This window comes from Protopterus annectens, chromosome 8.part0, assembly GCF_019279795.1.
Source record: "Protopterus annectens isolate FY-2018-M chromosome 8.part0, PAN1.0, whole genome shotgun sequence".
Taxonomy (NCBI): Eukaryota; Metazoa; Chordata; order Ceratodontiformes; family Protopteridae; genus Protopterus; species Protopterus annectens.
Genome location: NC_056741.1, coordinates 1,414,734,099 through 1,414,754,468, shown reverse-complemented (window position 1 = coordinate 1,414,754,468; position 20,370 = coordinate 1,414,734,099). Strand labels below are relative to the sequence as shown.

The following is a 20,370-nucleotide window of genomic DNA, read 5'->3' as shown; positions in this document are numbered from 1 at the left end:
GCTAACTTCACCCCCCCCAAAGTGCCCATCCCCATACCGGATGATTGCAAAGCCCCTGAAATCATGGCTGCACAGGTGAAGACCGCACTCTCCAAAGCCACGAACACAGCATCTATGGGACCAGACAACATCCCAGGCTGCGTTCTGCATGAACTACAGAACGAACTGGCACCCCACCTAAGTACCATGTTCAACCATAGCCTCACTTCAGGCTTTGTGCCTAAGGAGTGTCATACAGCGACAGTTATCCCACTCCACAAAGGGGGTGTCATCACAGACCCTGGGAACTACCGCCCCATTAGCCTGATGAGCCTGGTCTGCAAAGCCATGGAACGCATCATCCAATAGCTTATAAACAAAGACATAGATAACCTCCAAACTCTAAGCCCCACTCAGTTTGAGTTTGTAAAGGGTAGATCATGCCTCCTAAACCTGACTGACTTCTTCAAAGCAGTCACTAGAGCCGTAGATGAGGGTAAGGTAGTGCACACAGCCTATCTTGACCTTGCCAAGGCTTTCAACACCATCCCCCACTCTGGTATTATAGATAAACCCACTGGACTTGGCATAAATCCCTATATCACAAGATGGGTGGCCAACTGGCTCACTGACACAACCCACACAGTGAAAGTAGCCAACTCCAAATCCGACTTCAGACCAGTGACAAGCGGAGTTCCACCGGGTTCGGTCCTGGGTCCTCTCCTGTTCAGTATCTACTTCTCTGAAGTCCAGGCTAATACAGCTGGTCTCTGGCTAACAAAATTCACAGACAACTGCAAACTAGGAGCCATAATTGATTCACCTAAGGATGTGGACATTTTACAAAGAGGCCTCACTGAGACTGATGCTTGGTGTCTAAGTCATGGCCTAAAGCTCAATGCCAAAAAGTGCATTGTCATCCCGTTTGGAAAAAATACCATACCCATGAACTACCACATAGGTGGTAGCCTACTAAACACCGAAAGTGTGATAAGAGACCTTGGGAGACAGGTGGATAGTAGTCTCTCATTTGATAATTACATTGCCACAGTAGTCAGGAAATTCTTCTAGGTGGCACACCTCATCACAAAGGGGTTCTCCTCCAGAAAAAGAGAGGTCATCGTTCTTCTCTACTCTTCCCTTATTAGACCCATCATAGAGTACAATGCCCCATTTGGCATGTACCTCGCAAGACATCTGTAACAGCTGGAAAGGCCACAGAAATATCTCACTAAGAGGATTACCGGCCTCAAACAGATGCCATACGCTGACCGTCTCAAAAAACTCCAGCTCTACTCCGTCGCATATCGCCTACTCTGATGGGACCTCTGCCTAACATACAAAGCCACATCTAACCCAGACCTAATGGACATGTTACACTTAAAGAAATCCCAATCTCTCCGAGCCACATGCTCCAGGGGCTTAAACCTTGTCACCACAGTAAACAGAACATGCTTGAGGGATAGATTCCTGTCCTAGAGACTTCCCTTGCTCTGGAATAGGCTGCCCATTCATGTCAAGCAAAGCTCCTCATTAGCCCAAGAGAAATCCTAGCAATTGGCTAAGTAATAGGAAATTCACCCCGGGAATCACTGCTGTGGCACTGCTCGACAGGGGCACAGGAAAATAATTTTCTTGGGTGGCAAAAGCCAGGGAACTCATTTGGCTAGGCTTGTATAGGACATAGGGCTGATAGCCTAGTACTACCTATGAACCTATGGTACATGGAAGGTCACTATAGCTTACATATGAGCACTGTTCTATCTAGAAGTAACACGTTGGAAACATTACTGTAATCATTTTTTTAATCTTCATTTTCTTCTCTAACATCTGATGTATATACAGCTGTCTATCTTTTGGCGAGAGTAAATAAACTTGCTGTTTATATATGTCTGATAGCAAACATCCATCCGTCCACAACTCCTTTTTCCTATTTTTGCACATGGTGTCGGGTGTCACTTCAATAGTGTCAATTATCTAGAGCCAAGGTTTACACCACCGGGTGGCTATCCCTGCTGCTGTAGTTCTTCCACAACATTTGGAATTTAGAGTGTCCAATCCACTTACTGCCTATCTTTGGAATATGGGAGGAAATCAGAGCACCAGGAGGAAACTCACACACACAAGGAGGACATGCATACTCCTTACAGAAGGCACCCCAGCAAAGGATCAAACCAGGGAACTTCTTGCTGTGAGGCGACAATGCTATCTGCTGTACCATGATTTTATTTTTGTCCCAGTCTGACATCAGAAGGGAACACAGAAGATGGCTGTCATTTGGGTGGGGGGCGGGGGCATGTTGTATATAACTATGAGAGCAACAACTTGAAATGGGACAGTGGGCATGTGTCTTAATTTTAACCTCCAGTTAACAGAATGCAACTACCTATTTCAAATTGGTAGGGGAACGGTACTATTTTCAGATATTATGTACCTTCACAAGCATATGTTTCTCAGGCTATTGTGGACTAGTGTTTGGTCAGCTCTGAGCATTACATCTTGGATACAACTTATTTCTTCCTTGAAATAAAAAAGTAAGATTGAATTTCTTTTTGATACTCCTAATTTTTGTTCAAGCCATCATTGGATAAAAAGGTTGAAAAAAGCTTTGAAATACACCTCAGAGCATCTCTAACCCCATGGTTTCTGGGTGCTGAGTAGCCCCACTGAATCCCAGTTTAATTTATTTATTACAGGGTAGTCATAATCAGGGTGTGTTGAAATGATGCAGAAAAAGCAAAGTTCAAGAATAAGACTGAATTTATTTCTGTAATCATGTTTTTTGTTGAGGCCATTGCTGGATGAAAAAGTTCTTTAAAACAACTCTAAGCATCTTGCAGCATCATAGAACCCCCACAGATCCATGGGCTTAAGACAGTTGTTTCCTCTACAGTTAGGATACAATATCTTGAATGAACAAATGAATAATTATAGAAAAAAAAAATGAAGTGCAAGACAAACTGTAAAGAAAAAAAAAGTCATCTGAATAGTGTGAGTAGGTCAAGATGGTATGGGAAGCAGGGGAGTACCATGGAGCCTTTTAACCCAGGGTGAAACTTTACCCTATTGCCAGCCTTGAACTATCAGGAATAAATATTAAATAAAATAATAACTATAATTATGCAGTTTTACTTTATATAAAAACAAAATGTCACATCACATTGCATACATGAGCATACCTCTCAACTGTACAGATTTTCACATAATGTCCAGATTTTTGCCTCATATTTTTGGTGTGTTCCTCATAAAAATAGTTTTTTGACAAATCACTAGCATGATCTAAAGCTAAAGTCACTAAATAATGCCATGTGTTTGAGTTTCAGACTTCATATCCTTCAGAAAAATGCATTCTAACATAAATCCTGTTATTCTAGCAACTTTCTAAGTTTATAGGAGAAATATTTAAAATGTGTCCCTACTTTTGAGTCTTTGTCCCCCCATTATGTCAGGCTTTGTCCAGATTTCTTACTCCAAGAGGATGAGAGGTGTGGTGCATCTCAACAGGTATGTGTGACTTTACATAATGCAAACCTTGTAGGCTCCTATAAGCTTAGAGATTTAAGCCTCTAACAATGTTCATTTGATTTCAGTAACAATGTGAAAACTGAGACAAAACTTCCGCATGACAATAATATCTGAGAACATTTCAGTTAGCAGCACAGCTGCTGTTTCAGGTAATATACAAACTTGGCGAGTACATTAACATATGTCTGATGTATTAACAACAGTACATAATAGAGTTATTCTTTGAGTACAATATTATATATATATATATTAAGACATGATAAGGGTAGCAGCTAGAACTGCTCACTGCATAATTAGATCAACTACTGCTTTTTTTTTTTTGTAATTTGTTAACTAGGCCAGCCCACTGGACATAAGTTGGAACACTGTCTAGTTAAGTGACTTGTTCAGAATCAAACAGTAGGCAAAGGAAGATTAAGGTAAATGAACACATGAAGTAGCTCCAATTCCGATCATAGTCTTAATCGCCTGTTTTAAGTGTTAGACCACTTCTTCATCTGATTAACATTTTCAAAAACATAGCTTCTGATTGCTGGACTAAATGGTGACATATCTGCAACACTAAACATTCCGAGTAAGCAAAGAGCATCCCTCACTAAATAAAAAATGAACAGCAATATCTCTGTTAAAGTTGTAGCTGCATCCCAGAGTTTAAGAGTCTTGTCCGGTGTCCTCTCAATGCACAGCCAGAGAAGCTTCTAGTACTTCTGTAGAACCATAATTGTCAAACCTAGTACACTACTAGGAAATGCTCCATGAACAGTCCAAATGTAAAGAACTGCTCAACAAGAGGCATCATTTTTAGTTTCAGACTCCATTACATTTGTGAAAGGAGACAATACATTTGTCTAGTTTACCTTTTTAAGTGTTTCTGGAGCATACTTCTCAACTGTATAGCTTTTCTCAGAATGTCCAGATTTTTGCCTCATATTTTTGGTCTATTTTTTATAAAATTGTGGTTTTCCAGCAAATCATTGACAATTTAAGTCAGAAAATAATGACAGACATTTGAGTTTCAAACTTCATACCCTTCAAAAAATTCATGCTAATGCAAAACCTGTTATTCTATCTACTTTCTAAGTTTGAAAGAGCAAGATTTAAAAATTGTCCCTATTTTTGGGCCTTTGTCCCCCCATTATTCATGGGTTTGTCCAGATTTCTTGCTTTAAGAGGTTGAGAGGTATGTTCTGGAGTTGTGCTTTACAGTGTCTGACATCAGGAGTAAATTGTGGTGAACCCGCAAGCAATACCACATATTTTGGATGGAGCAGGGGTGCAGCGGTTCACAGCAAGAGGTTCTCCACTTCAATTCTCGGCTGGGGAGCCTTCTGTGTGGAGTCTACATGCCCTCCCTGTGTTGGTGTGGGTTTCCTCTGGATGCTCCAGTTTCCTACCACATTAGAAAAACATGCATCTGGAGTGTTTCTTCCTGTGCCTCTGCTGAAAATTGGCTTTGTTCCAAGTTGGACCTACCCGGTTAACAAATGTTAAATAAATAAAAAAAATTGTTAGGAGGAATATCTAATTTGAGAACTGTTATTTATGTCAGTGTAGTTTAGACAAACACACAAAACTGTGTGCTGAACTTCAGAATAACATGCATTAATTTAATATCTGCCTTGTCCTTTCCTTTAAGATGTGTTAGACAAATAAAATGGCTGTTGCTTTGCCAAATATTAGTGAATTACTGCTGAAGGTTTAGGCTGATTAGTATAAACTACTTTCAAATGGCTGATGTAATTTGCATATGGTATGTTTTATAACTGGATTCTACTTGAGCTGCTAAACTAATACAAAATAGAAGACAAATTACGAATGCTTTATTTTCCTTTTTCTAAAAAATGGTTCATTAACATTGCTACCAGAATCTCTCTCTTTAGGTAGAACAGTATGAGGAAACACCACACTGTTGCCCAAACAAAACATATACATAAATATTTCAGCAAGAGACTGTCTACAATTTTAATTCACCAGATTATGTTGTGGCTTGACTTTATTCATTAAATGGCCCTCTGTTGAATTATAAATGCACAGGGGAAAGCCCTCTGAGAAGACACTATTAAATTGTCATTTCTGATTTCTGTGTAAAATGTATAGTTTACTCAAAGATCAGGGACCGGACAGATAATCCTCTAACAGCAGCCCCATAGAAGCTTCTAGTACATTAGGAAAGCCTCTAGTGGCAAAACTAATAAATGTTAACTGCAGTTTAAATACAAAAACATGCCCAACACTAAACCTTCAGTGCAGAATAAGTATGTTTTCTTTTTTCAGTACAAATTTTCACCTACAATGTTTTATGGCTGCTAAAACTTCCTGAGTATTTACATCCATACCCCTCAACAAGTTTAGCTTAAGAAATCTGGAAAGACCCTAAAATCATGCAGCAACAAAGGCCCTGAAATAAGGACAGGTTTTAAATATTGTTCTTATAAACTTAGAAGGCTGCTAAAATAATAGAATGTATAGTATCATGCATACTCTAAAGGATTTAAAGTCCGAAACGCAAATTTATGTAATTATTTAGTGATTTCAATCCACAGTGATTTACCCCCCCCCCCCCCCAAAAAAAAAAAAAAAAAAACTTTATGAGGAACTGACCAAACTTATGAGGTGAAAATCTGGACAGTATAAAGGTATGTTACATTCTTGTTACATATCTGGCTTTACAAAGCAACTCTTAATGCTTTTCAAATTTTAGTGAAAATAACTATGTTTAGTAATTACAGTTAATGTATTCACACATATTTCCAAATGTTTTCCTTTCTTTGAATGTTTCCAAATATTAAAAATCTGATGTTCTGTAGCCTGCTGACTCTATGTATGGTGTGTCTGGCTCTCCGCTGATCATATACAACTATGTAGGTTAAACCAATAAATTACTGTTTCAACTTGTAGTGGCAGGAGGACAGATAAATGGCACATCATTACTCAATCCTTACTTCACAACTATGCATTACAAAGACTACAGGACTTTTACGCAATGCTGTAAGTGACCATAAAAATGCTTTGTAATCCAGTCACAAACCAAAGTTGGACACACACACAGGTATAACAGAAACAGAAGCTGAAAATAAAAGATGGAGCAAAGAGAGTTAATCATACCACAAAAGGTGTCTACAGGAAAATCCTTTCCTATTTTCCTACCACTGATAAGGCACTTAATTTGTTAAAACATTTCATTGTATCTTTAATAGCATAGCCTCTCTAAAGTCCTTTACTAGTAAGCCTTCCAAGATAAACTGGATGTCCCTTTCTTAAAAAAATAATTTGGGGAGAGCAGATACAAGCCTATTCCATACAGACTATGTCATCTGCCATATTTATTTGAAACAAAACTCTCAGGAATCATGCAAAATATCTATCAAGCAGCATAAATGTAAATAAGTTTCCATTCAGGGTAGTAATGTGCCATCAAAATCATTCTGGAAAGGGACTATAACTTATTACCACAGTAAATATTCCCCTATCATATTACTAAAGTTGCTGAGATTTTTTGAAACTCGTTTTAAATCAGCTGACCCTTTTTCAAAGAATTAGCATAAAATTAGCTCCTGTGAGGTAGAAATGACTTTTGAACCAAAATACACCCTAAATGAAAACAGCCTAAACATTGTAAGGAAACTGTCAGGCAAAGCAGAAGAGACTGAGTCATAATCACATTCTGCACAAATCCTGCTTAAGTCTCCATATCAAAAGAGTAAGACCCAACACTGTAACACCCAGAATTTCAAAAATGTAACTGCAACTGTGACAAAAAAAAAAAACAAAACAAAACTAAAAACAGTGAATTTCAAAGCTCACTGTCACGCTTTTAAAGCATTTTTGCAATGGAGATTGAATCCGGCATAGGTTCATAGGTTCATAGGTATGTAATGGCCTTGGAGCCTTTACAAGCCTAGCCCATAGGATTACCCTGGCATCATGCCACCTGACCTTATTTCCCAGTGCCTCTGTTGAGGAAAGCTACTGGAGTGATCCCTGGGGATAAATTTTCTATTTCCCATCCACTCATCAAGATTTCTCATGAAGAGGGCCAGTGAGGTGCTCTGTTTGACATGTATGGGAAGTCAATTCCATAGCATGGGCAGTCTCTGGGTTATGAACCTGTCCCTCCAGCATGTTCTGTTGATTGTGGTAATGAGGTTGATGTCTCTGGAGCATGTGGTGTGGAGGGACTGGGATTTCTTTGTCTGTAGCATTTCTGTAGCATTTTTAACAGAGCTAGGTCAGACATGTCTTTGTAAAGGTGAGATTGCTGTCAACCTGTGTTCCCAGATCTATTATAATGTCTTCCATGTTCAGTGGACTACCATTGATGTGGTAATTCATGGGAACCATGTTTTTCCCAAAGGGGATGACGATACATTTTTGGCATTGAGATTAAGGCCATGGTTCTGACACCAGTTGTTGGTCTCAGTGAAGCCTTTCTGTAGGATGTCAACATCACTTGGGGAGTTAATAATATCTCTCAATTTGCAATCATCTGCAATCTTTGTCAGCCAGAGTCCCTTTGTGTTGCCTGGACTTCAGAGAAGTAGATACCAAACAGGAGAGGACCCAGGACCAAACCCTGTGGGACTCCACTCATGACTGGTTGGCAGTCTGACTTGTAGTCAGCTACTTTCAGACTGTTGGTTCTACCTCTGAGCCAGTTTGCAACCCACCTAGTGTTACAGGGGTTGATGCCTAGCTTAGTGAGTTTTTCTATGATTCCTTAGTGCGGAATGGTATCAAAGGCCTTGGCCAGATCAAGGCAGGCTGTATGAACCACCTTGCCTTCATCCACAGCTCTGGTGACTGACTCAAAGAAGTCAACCAAGTTGAGCAGGCATGATCTACCCTTCACAAAACCAAACTGTGTGGAATCCAGAGTTTGGGGATTCCCTATATCATTGTTTATTAGGTCCATGATGATGCGTTCCATAGCTTTGCATATCAGACTCGTCAGGCTAATGGGGAGATAGTTCCCAGGGTCTGTAATCGCTCCTCCTTTGTGGTGAGGGATGACTGTAGCAGTGCACCATTCAATAGGGACAAAGCCTGAAGTGAGGCTGTGACTGAACAGGGCACACAGGTGAGGTGCCAATTCACTCTGTTGTTCATGTAGAACACAGCCAGGGATATTGTCAGGTCCTATAGAAGCTGTATTCTTGGACTTGGACAGTGCTGTTTTAACCTGTGCAGCAGTAATCCTGGGTGCCTGACAATCTACTGGTATTGTGACTGGTCTCTTGGGGGGGTAAAGTTGGCATTGAATCTGTCGGCCAGTATATTGGCAATATCTGGGTATTGCCATGGAGATTCTTTACATAACTACAGAACGCCCTGTGGTTGTCTTTACTATCTGCTGCAATTCTCTTTTCATGGCTAGCTTTAAAGGATTTGATGAGGGATCTCAACTTTTTGTTGAGGCTGATAAAGGAGTTTTTCCAGTCTTTGGATTTCACCTTATTCCACAGCAGTTTCCTCCTTCTGTTGTAGAGTTTGTTTATGGCAGGGGAACCCCAGATTGGGTTCCTTTTTTTGGAGGAGAGTGTCTTGTTTCTACTGGGTATTGTGAGATCCATTCATTTGTGCACATGTTCATACAGTGCATTGGTGTATGATTTGGCAGTCATGCAAATTATCTCCATTTGCATGGGTGCCATGAAGTTAGCCACCTCTGTTTTTAGGAGCCCAAAGTTAGCTTTGGAGAAGTTTTTCATTGTGGTTAGCTTTGCAGAGGTGGTGGGTGGGATGTGTATTTCCAAGGTGATTAGTTTGTGGTTGGATCTAACCAGGGAGGAGTTGACTATTGGTGTAGAGCAACAGTCACCCATGTTAGTAATGACCAGTTCAAGGATGTTGCTACCTCTAGTGGGCGTAAGAACGAGCTGGTCCAGGGCACTGGAATTAATGAATTCCAGGAAACGTTGGGCAAGTGTATTGGTACATGAGTAGTTCTCCCAGTTAATGGAGGGGTAGTTGAAGTCACCCAGTATGAGAGGTTTAGGTTGGATCCCAGTATTCTCCAGGGTGCTTAGGAATGTGGAGTGTGAGTCTTGGGACACGGATGGGGGACCTATAGCAGGCTAAGACCATGACTAGTCTCCCTAATGGGAGACTATGCTTCCCTAGTCACTGCTATTTACATATACTAACTCAGGAATCATGGTACCTAGAAGCAGATGTACTGCAATCTCAGTATTAGTATATATTTACCCTCTTCACCCATACATTCCTGCTCTTCTAAGAACACAGTTATGTTTTGCAGTCCCTCAACAGGCATGACTGTTAAAGTACTTTTATCAACATGAGCATTAGAGAAAGCTGTCACATTTCTGTGAAAAGAAGTTTTAATGTTTTAAAATAGAGGCCCATCAGTATACTAAATAGTCTCCATGAGATCACTGAAAGGGGTGTCTATATCAAAATACAAAGATGAAAAGTAGTCAGCAAGTCACAATATGGATTCAATAAATGCTATTCAGACAATAATGCACTGTTATCTATCTCTGAATATATCAGTAGCAGTCTCAAAAACAAAAAAGGTTGTGCATGCCCTATTTCTTGACTTACCCAAGCTCTTCAGTTCTTTAAGTCACAAATGCCCCATTACAAGTCTTACTGTTCCGTGAGTAAACAGTCCCACCCACCAACAGTTTTCTAGCTACATTGATAACAAAAACAAAGTTAAAGGGTAATGCCAAATTCAGCTTAGTCAGAGGAGTAGCACAGGAATCAGGTCTTGGTCCAGTAAAGTCAGCTTGTTAACCCTTTCACCTTACAATTGTCCTATAATCGGACAAGCTTCAGAAGGCACACACTAAATGTGAACACTGATGTGGGGACTCTTTTTTTTTTTTTTTTTATTAAATGCTGGAAAATCCAAATCAGTCTTGTTTGGCATTACCTATTACTGAAACATTCTCTCACTAATTCTTGTCATCAGTACCATCTGTAAAGGTGTAGACAGACATCACAAAACGGCCTAAGTATTATCATCTGTACTGACAGCTTACTGTCAGAGTAACACATTGATTTCAGTGTACAATGTGCAAATGATTATTTTTATATATATATATATATATATATATATATATATATATATATATATATATATATGAATGAAATCAAGAACTGCATTTCACCTACTTCAAGAAGCAAACTTAGTTCTCCTATTTTGTTCAAAAAACTTTTTCTGTTAGTTACATCTAGATTCTTAATCTTATCCAGGATCCATCATCATAACTGAAACAAAGAGTTAAATGTGGGTTTCATTTGAAATAGACTCCCTCCTCCAGTTCTTTTTACACTGTCGCTTATGAATTTAGCCATCCCCACAACCTTCCTTCTTAGCCTGGTATTTCCCTACTTGAAGTCTGCAGGCCTCAAGTGCACAGCTGATAAAGCAATCAAGAAGTCTTAAACAATATGGCAATTCCATCTTGTCTGAAGCACACTGGAAGAAGACAACATAACCTCTGACTTTAAAATGTGCCTCACTTCGTAATTTTGTAATATTTATATATACATATATAGTTTGTATTGCACCTCACTTAGTAATTTTGTAATATTTATATATACATATATAGTTTGTATTGCACTTTGTTTTCTTCAGCAAATTGATGACTGCCTTCTCTGTTACTATTTCCCCTAATTAATATTTACTTATCCTGTTACTTTATATTCTCTGATTTCCTCTTCATACGTATTTGTTATTCTGAGTTATGAATGCTTCCTCTTTGTATTTTAACATATTAGACTTTTTCACACTCTACATACAGGTATTTGTATGTATTTTTAAATGTGTTACTTTATATGGCCTGGTTTACTTATATATCACTGTACTGAGACTTTTACTCTAATCTTCTTTCTTTTTATTCTACCAATTATTTATTAAAGTGATAAATTTAATACTTTAATGATTTATTTTTGTATCTGAAATGCTTACAGCTATATGCTTTGACCTTATGTAATGATGAATAATGCATGTGTTCTTTTTAATACTATTATTTTAACATTTCCTGGAAGTTTTCTCTCCATGTCTCCAGTAAAAATAGAGCTCAGCTCAGCAGGACAACCCAGAAAACAAAATACAAATGAATAAGTAAATGTTTTTAACATAATTTATTAGCAGTTTGGTTTTCTACTGTTACAGGATGCAGGCATTAATAATTATTATATACAATCAAAACAAAATGACAGGTTAAGAATGCCACTTCATTTTCTTGGAAAGTTATAATTTAAAAAGAAAGAGAAGCAACAGGATGCTTTCATGTGACATACTGAAAAGGATAGCAGTTTTGAAGTTCTGACCTGCTCTGGCTACTTTTATTCTATATTATTATAAGGAGGCCTTCTTACCTGTCAGCTCAGCTTTAAATATATTGTCACTTGACTTGGCTTATAGTAAGGGCAGCACACAGCATTTAAGCTCTTTTATGTCCATCTTGGAAGACAGTCATCTGCAATCACAAATCAATCAATCAATCAATCAATCAATCTCCAATATAATTGTTTAAAAAGAAAAAAATGCATAAGAAGTTATTGAAACAACAGAGTATTTTAAAACTGTAACAAAAAAAAAAAAAACACCCTTATTGGCAAAATGAATACTTGTAACCTTAATTTTTAATCTAAAAGTAATTAACATTTGCTCTTTCACCAGTTAGCCCACTGTGATCAAACAGTGTTCAAAGGTTATATTATCAAGGCAAAGGGAATATTCAGCATACTCTTTGCAGCAAACAATGGCTCAGTCAGCAAGACTGTAAATCAGACTTAAGCAGCACCGACAAGGTAAGATAAAAATATCAAACAGTCCACAGGAAAACACATGCAACAGCTAAATACTTCAAATATTAAAATTTAGATCTGCTGCACTTTGGTCATTTTATTCAGCATTAGCAGCTCCAGATATTACGCCTCTTTATTGACTGAAGAGGACGTATTATTTTGTCTTTAGTTTCTCCATGCCTTCTAAAGATTTCAACAAGCATATATAAAATGCAAGTATCTCATTTCACTATATGGTTTTGTGTTTGCTACACAAACTGATTGTCATTATTACTTTCTGAAGAACACTATACTTTTTCTTTTTTTCAGTTAAAAATGGAACACATTGCGGTTATTCATGTTCTAGAATTGTTTGATAATGAGCTGACCTTTCAATAAAGAGCTTTACAAGGTTGTTAATTTTGTTTTTCAAGTTCACAGTAAAATGGAATTCTAATATTTTTTAATGTCAGGGTTCATTGCAGTGGAAGAAGTTTTTTCTAGCAATTACATTATTATATTTGGGAATGAATTCTGATGTTTATCATAGAAAAGTTCCTGAATTGAAATATAAGCCTTCTAATTGGTGCTGTATTCATTGGGTCTATATTACGTGATTGAATGGTCAAATATTCGAACACGTAATAGTCGACCCGTAATAATTGAACCGCCACAATGTCAAATGGTTCAATGGAGATCTCCATACAGTGTGGAAATGGAAGTTTTCCATTGTCTGCACTGTAGTGCGATCTCAGAGTTGGTATATTTAAGTAGCAGGGGGATGGGGGGTGCAGGGGGGCTTGCCCCCCTGTGTTGAGTGTTTAAATAGTTTGTTTGGGTGGGTTTTTCTTTTTTTATTTTCAGTTCGACATTGTGGCGGTTCAATTATTACAGGTCGACTATTACGTGTTTGAATATTTGACCATTCGATCACATAATATAGACCCTATTCATTTGCATTCATTCTGTCACAAACCAGAGCCTCCACCAATGACATTTTCACTGCCTATGGACTGTAAAAGAAAGCTTAAAACTGGTGGCAATTTATCCTATGTATTAGAAGGAGAAGGAGTAAGAAACTCATAGCCTTATTTACATATTACAGAATGGTAGTTCTGGAATGTACCAAGCTAAAATACTAGCAAGGGGGTCCCCTGTATAATCTCAGCTAGGAGATGGAGTGAAAGAATACAGTAAGGGACTGAAGTCCAGACACTGGACAAAACTTCCTCTGTGCAAGACTGCAGAACAAGTAACTTCTGAGTGCAAACTCATTGACTGAGAGACTTAACTTATGACACTCCTTGCAGTTACATTTGGGACTGATTCCTGGAGTTTGAATACTACCAACTCTTGCAGTTATGAAATATTGCCATTTGGTGGATTCCTCTTACACATGAACACCTAGTTAGAGCTCAGTCATCAAATTTAGGCCAGGCAACAGTATCCTTTTGCTGGTATAGAGTCACTGTCTCACTGCTAACAGTTTAAGGAATTTCTGTTTCACTGCTTATGCATTTAACATTGAGAGGTCTCTTCAGGATACTAGAAATATGAAGGAACAGCACAGAGTCACTGTCTCACTTCTGAGAGATTATGTAATTTCTGCTTCTCTTCCAATACTTTAGCCACTGATAGATATTGTCAGGATAGTGGACATATGAAACAACTGCCTTATTTGCCTGCACAGAACCACTGTGTCACTGTTGGGAGTTTATGGTATTCCTGCTTCCCTTCCTATGCTTTAACCCTTGACAGGTATCCTCAAGACAGTGAACATATGACAACTGCTTGACATCCACTGGAGTTTCACCATATGACTTTAGAAGTGCTCCCTTTGGAAATATGATTCCAGTGCAGGGTCCTGTTCAGGTCTCTTTTGTGTAGGTACCTCCCTCATTTTGGGAGCGAGTCTCCTCATCCCCAGTGCCTACTCATTCTCATTGCATATACCAGTCCGTTTTCGTGCAGCACGCTCTGCCCAAAATATAGAACTCTCCAACCATGGGATCACAGACTATATGGAGAAGATGCATGCAATGGCTTCCTCAATGGCTGTTCATGTTATGAACTGTAATTCTGTTTGTACAACAACACATGAAATATGCTTTTTACAAATGTCTCAGACTATTCTTTCCTTAAGTAAGCATTCGATCAGGCTATCTAATATAATCTTTTTAATAGTATCTAGCTAATATAATCTATCTGTCTGTCTACCATCTGACTGTTTGATTATCTGTCAGGCCATCTACTTCTCTTGCTAGTTGTTAATTGAGGAAGGGGAATGACCGTGCCATGGTCTGGACACTGTGACAATGATACTTAATGCAAAGTTAGCTATATGAACTTTATGCATCTAGAATGCTAAGGTTAGGTATAGACATACTGACAAATGAGTCAAGATAATTACAGTTGAGGTTAGATTGCATAAAATTAAACATCTGCCATACAGTTATTTATTTGTCTTTATCTTTCCCCTGTCTGCCTGCCTGTTAACTCTCAACTCATACTCAAAGGCCCAACAGGTCATTTATGACAAGGTGGACTAAACAGTCAACTGGGCCAACAGGGGAGAAGTGGTTGTGTTCTTACTGGTATCCAAGTAATAACATAATTTGTATCCTAGCCCCACCTTTATTGGTGATACATGCACAAGTGTACCAAAAGGGCTATCTGTACTCCAGCACATTTATTTTCTACCACTTATGCTGACAAGGGCTAACCTCAATCAGCTTGGATGGCATGTTCATTCTATCATCAGGTATGATTTGTCCCCTCTGAAACACAGACTTCAGAGCAGTACCCAAAGCAGTGGCCACATCATTGTTATGATAAAGATACTTCCACTTACTGGAAATAATATTCTTCATGGAACCAGAATCCAAATTATAGAAAGTAATCAAAGCTCTGGAAAAAGAAGAAAAAGACCCTTCAAACACTTCAGTGACCTGCCTATTTAAACACTATGTTCCCAATAATGGTAAATAATACCCTTCATTTCTCTTATTCACGACTTCATAAATAATGTTGTCAAAAATGTAACAGGATATCCTCTGTTGGTCAACATCACCTTCAAAAAGTCAACCTCACCCATAAAGATATTTTAGTCAGAAACCATCCAAGTCAAATGCACCATTTGACCCTTAACAATGGCTTTTTTTCTGATGTACTGGGTGACAGCTCTCAAAATGCAATAAACAATTGAAATAGGTGGGCTCCCTGTAAATATTAGATTTAAAGGTTTTGTTAACCACATCTTTAGTGATTCAAACATCAAAATAACAAAGTTTATCCATTGAAACAGTTTGATTAAAAGAAAAAAATAAATGGTCTTGTTAACATATTTAATAAAGTCATCCAAGTTATCCTTGGACCCTTTCCATAAAATGCATATATCAACCAAGAACCTAGTATAGAGGGACCACACATACAAAATCAGAATTAAATATCAGTTTCTCCTACTAAGTCATAAAAATGTTAGCAAATATAGGGGTAAAAGCTGCATCCATGGAAATCCTGAAACTGGTTGAAAATAATCCACTTAAAAAAAATAAAATAAATAAATAAATAAAATTATTGACCCACCTCTTCCATAAAGTCATATAATAAACTAATGTTGGAATTTAACAATTCATTACATTCTGTCACATATTCATGGAACCATTCCAAGCCTAACACATGGAGAATCACAGTAAGTAACAAATAATAAATCATCATGATATGAGTAGTCAAAAATCTTAAAAACTCCCCAGAATAATTCAACAAATATGACAAAGAGATCTGCTTTGCATTGTGATCTGCAAGTTGTTCTGCAATATGTCTTGCGCTGGGAATTGCTTGGTAATTTTTAGAGAAATTAAACTGTCAGATGTTGACTCTCTCTTTCTCCAAAAAGATATGGGCTTATCTAACAAGGAAACTTTTCGCTGTTTAAGGAACATGTGAGCTCAGCTTTTATATTACAATGATTTTTGAGTATCTAGTAATGTCCTCAATCATTTTGGAGGAACAGCTTTTTCAGTTCTTTTTTGAAATCCTTGAATAAGATTTTTCCGTTGAAATAAGGTATAATAGATTTGTTAGTGTTGGAGTACATGCACAACAAAAAGTATTTACATAGTCAACATGATGAATGGGTAAACAGATACTAGACATGATGTGCATTCAACAAGAAGCTTTAGTAAAATGTGCACGAAAGATGATCACATGACACACGCCTGTAATAGTAACTCCCCTTAAAGTCACAGCTACCATTTAATTCTATATATATTACCTACATGTATGTATGTATTATCTCTCTTACTTTAAAGAAGGTATATTTTACATGTTTTACATTAAAAGAAGATAATTTTTGTATGCATTAGTACATTTACATACAGTTCTTCAGCTAAAGACATTATCATTAGACTACACACATCATGTGATATACACATATACATATGATCAAAATTATACTGAGTGTATATAAAAATATACAAACTATGTATAGTTACTATATCATATTTTTTGAAAAATCAATGTTCCAGAACTGAAATATTTGTTTAAGGAAGGTTGAACAGAAATCTAAGTACTATCACTTTTAGAAGACCATATATCTGAAGCAACTTTTTCAACAGTGGTCTTAACCAATATAAACTTTACACTTTTCAGGTTGAGCTGTATTAGAACCCACAGACACATTTCCTTACCAAGGCAGAGGTGTAAGTTATTCTAGCCCTAATCTTGTACATCATTTACTTGAATCTGAACAGGAAAACAACCAAACTCCTAAGCATGGCTGCTTAATCAAATGTTTCCTGCTTCCTCTATACAGTTGAATATCAGGACCATAGATAAGATACAACCTAGGCTGCTCTGCTGAACAAGTGGTAAAACCAGGTGCATTACATTTCTGGAGGAAAAAAAACACAGAATATCCTTAGTCTTTCCCCTCCACAAATGACAGATGAAGGTTTATAGAAGATATGTCAAAGTACAACATTAATTTATGTTGACTTTCCTGAAAACAGTTCAGCAGCACTTTTTTGTATTATGTGGTATTAGTGATGAGTATGAGGCAAGTAGTTTAGACTTAGGACATCCACTCATAAAGATCAATGCTGGTGAAGATTACACAAACTATAATGTTGTGTTCCTGTATTTCAGAATTGACCTACATTAATCCAAATTCTCTGAACTGCCCCACCTTTTGGTGAGATTTTTAATTGTCAAGAGCAGCCATTCCTCTTGGTATTTGCTCTGTGGATATTTAGGACTCAGGGTGGTATGACTGAATTCTCACAGTCTCACAGAATTCATGACTCAAAATTGCAGGTAATTGTCTGATATCATCTTGCAGCACTAACATGAGACTTTAAAGATATATTTCTGCACTTTGTGAAACTTTTCGAAATTTGAAATCCACAAACAAGAAATAATATGTTTGTATTGAGTCAAAGCAACTCCTATTTTATCCAAGAAAGACCTAGTAATCCATGCAGTTACATTTATTCCTTTTGATTTTTCATAGTATAAGCTTCATATTTCTGCACCAGGTCCCTCTTTCTCCTTAGAGAGCTTAGGCCAATACAAATACTGCAGTCTGTTTCCTTGCATTTGGTCATCTGTAGTATTTTACTCAATATGTCCTTATACAAGTAAATAAAAATAATGTCTCTCTTCCACCTTTAAGTAACAAACCTTATACACAGGAACATTCCTCCTGGTATGGAAAACAAAACTCAGTGTTTAGATTGTGTGATCCAATATACTGCAAGTTATTCCTCTGTATAAATGTTATGCTTTTCTAGCTTTTCTGTAGACAATGGTAATTGAGAGTCTGTTCATAAAGCTTCCAGAAACGTCTCCAGTAAATATTCATTACACTCTTGCATGCATGCTTTACTCACAATATCAGATATCTGCATTAAACTAACTGGTTTATATTGTACATACAAATGTTATTTTTGCGAATTAAGTGCCTTTGTTTGAAGTCATCTCAGTGTGATGCTTTTGCACAGAGATTTCATAAATACATTTTGAAATACCACAGTGACGTTTTACCACAGCTATAGTCATGAAACATTTGGCAACCAAAATATGTAACCACTACCACTTTCTCTATATGAGCACAATTTGTTTAACCATTAATCAAAGCTCTTGGCCAATATATTATTGGTCTACATTTCTGCAGCAGAACTGCAGCTATACCTTACTGACTAGTATCTGCTTACAGAGAAACAGGCTACAAGGCATGAAATAATTTCAATGTAAGTGCCTTGGGAACTAACCTTTTAAGAATTTTAAAGCTTCTGTTGTATAATACTGACCTAAATCAAACAGCACCATGCCCTACTATCCCCTTAAGTTGTATGTCTATATCATTTGTAATCCCCTAATTTCTCATGGTGATTCTGCATATTCACAATTGCATTAACTTTGTCAGAATCAGTTTTGAGGCTTTCAGAAACTGAAACTATGGCCCATGCACATGACAGCTTGAAGGTCTCTTGCCTTAATCTTTCAAGCAGCTTAATGAGATGAACAGTCATGCTCACACTTGGTAGTTAACCAAGCTAGATCATCATGAATTATACTGAATAAACATTCTAACTCTTCAATCATTCAAGCTAATACTCTTTGAAACATTTCTGAAGCTGATGAGATATCAAAAGACAACCTTAGAGATCTGATTCTATCCGGAGGAATGTTGAATGTACAGAACTTAAAGTCTAATTTGTCTAGCCTAGTTTTCCATAACTCATGGTCATTAATAACTTATCATTTGACATAGCTGCAGCAACATGTGCAATTTTTTGAATTACATAATGTTTCCTTTGAATCCGTTTGCTTAAGTTTTAAGGAACCTTGCATTTTTTCACTTTCTTCTACTTCACAACAGTAGCCACTAGCTGGGCCAACAACTACCATGTCATCCAAGCATTTCAATACCTACCATTTCTGCTTCTGTACACAACTGTAACTCTTATTGAAGCATGTACAACTGGTACTATCTCACATAAAATTTTAGTATAGTACACCCCTTGCAGACAACTCAAGCCAAGAAACAAACTGGAACACCTCTGAAAATGTATCAGTATACACATTCATTGCTTATATTTTACATATTTAAATTTGACTGACTGGGTTACTCCAACTAGGCCAGTGGTCTTTTTTTAGGTGAGACACAATACGGTATTTATACTGATTTGGATCATTTTGGCCAGGTCAGTTGTGTAACTCACCTACTTTTTTCAAATAAAATGTTTCTTAATTTTCTGTGAGGTACTCCTAACTCTAAATGTGTTGCAGTATATGATAGCCAAATCACAGCTTTGGATGTTTATAATGGAATTTGTTGACTTTTATGAACATACAATATATCATACAGTAATACATGAATGTACAAGATGCCTTTGCAGCTGTTTCACATATTTTGGCTGAGTTCTTCACAACTATTTTCAGATTTCTTGCTCTGACCACAGATACTGCTTTAGATGCTAAATACACAATTCAGTGATTCACTCTGTAACTAGACAGCATAAATATTTTTGATTTATGACAAGCAAATATCTCACAATATTTACCACCCACTATGTTTGGTTGCTTTTACTGCTTTTCTAAGCCAGCTATTTGGAGCATCACTCTATATCCTTTGCACTTATAAAACCAGTAAAGCCAGATCTGTCTCACAGGCTTCCGTTTGCGTTCCTATTATATTCAAAGAGTACAGTGAGCCTTGTGCCTTAAACATAGATCCAGACAATATGTACCAGTCTGGACTAGTGTCAAGCATAAAGCAATGCTCTACTGTTAGATCATAAAAACATGTTAAATGAAGAGATTATGAAAAAGTTTCATTACTTTGGATGAAGGTGATTGTTAAACTTTTCTTTAGTGCGGATTATCTTTTGGGATGAATTTATGCTTTGCTCTACATTCTTCTTTTGCTAAGTATTTGCTCTACTGTTGCTTATAATTTATACTTGATGTACAGTATGCATCTCAAAATTAGGCACTGACATTTCTGCTTTATTCTGTTCTTTTGCTTCTAAGACATGCAACTCTTGCTGCAGCAATTCATCAGTTGCATTTTTTAGCTGTATGCTTAAGTACTTACTCTACATA

General features: G+C 37.3%; 1 protein-coding gene across 1 annotated transcript in view; it reads right to left on the bottom strand.

The window, feature by feature from the left end:
- Positions 1-20,370, bottom strand: part of GRIK4 (glutamate ionotropic receptor kainate type subunit 4) — a 5,029,336-nt gene that overhangs the window by 3,145,074 nt on the left and 1,863,892 nt on the right. Inside the window, exon 4 of the mRNA XM_044081017.1 lies at positions 11,854-11,954. The gene's annotated coding sequence lies outside the window, so the exon portion shown is untranslated. The remainder of the gene's footprint in view (positions 1-11,853; positions 11,955-20,370) is intronic.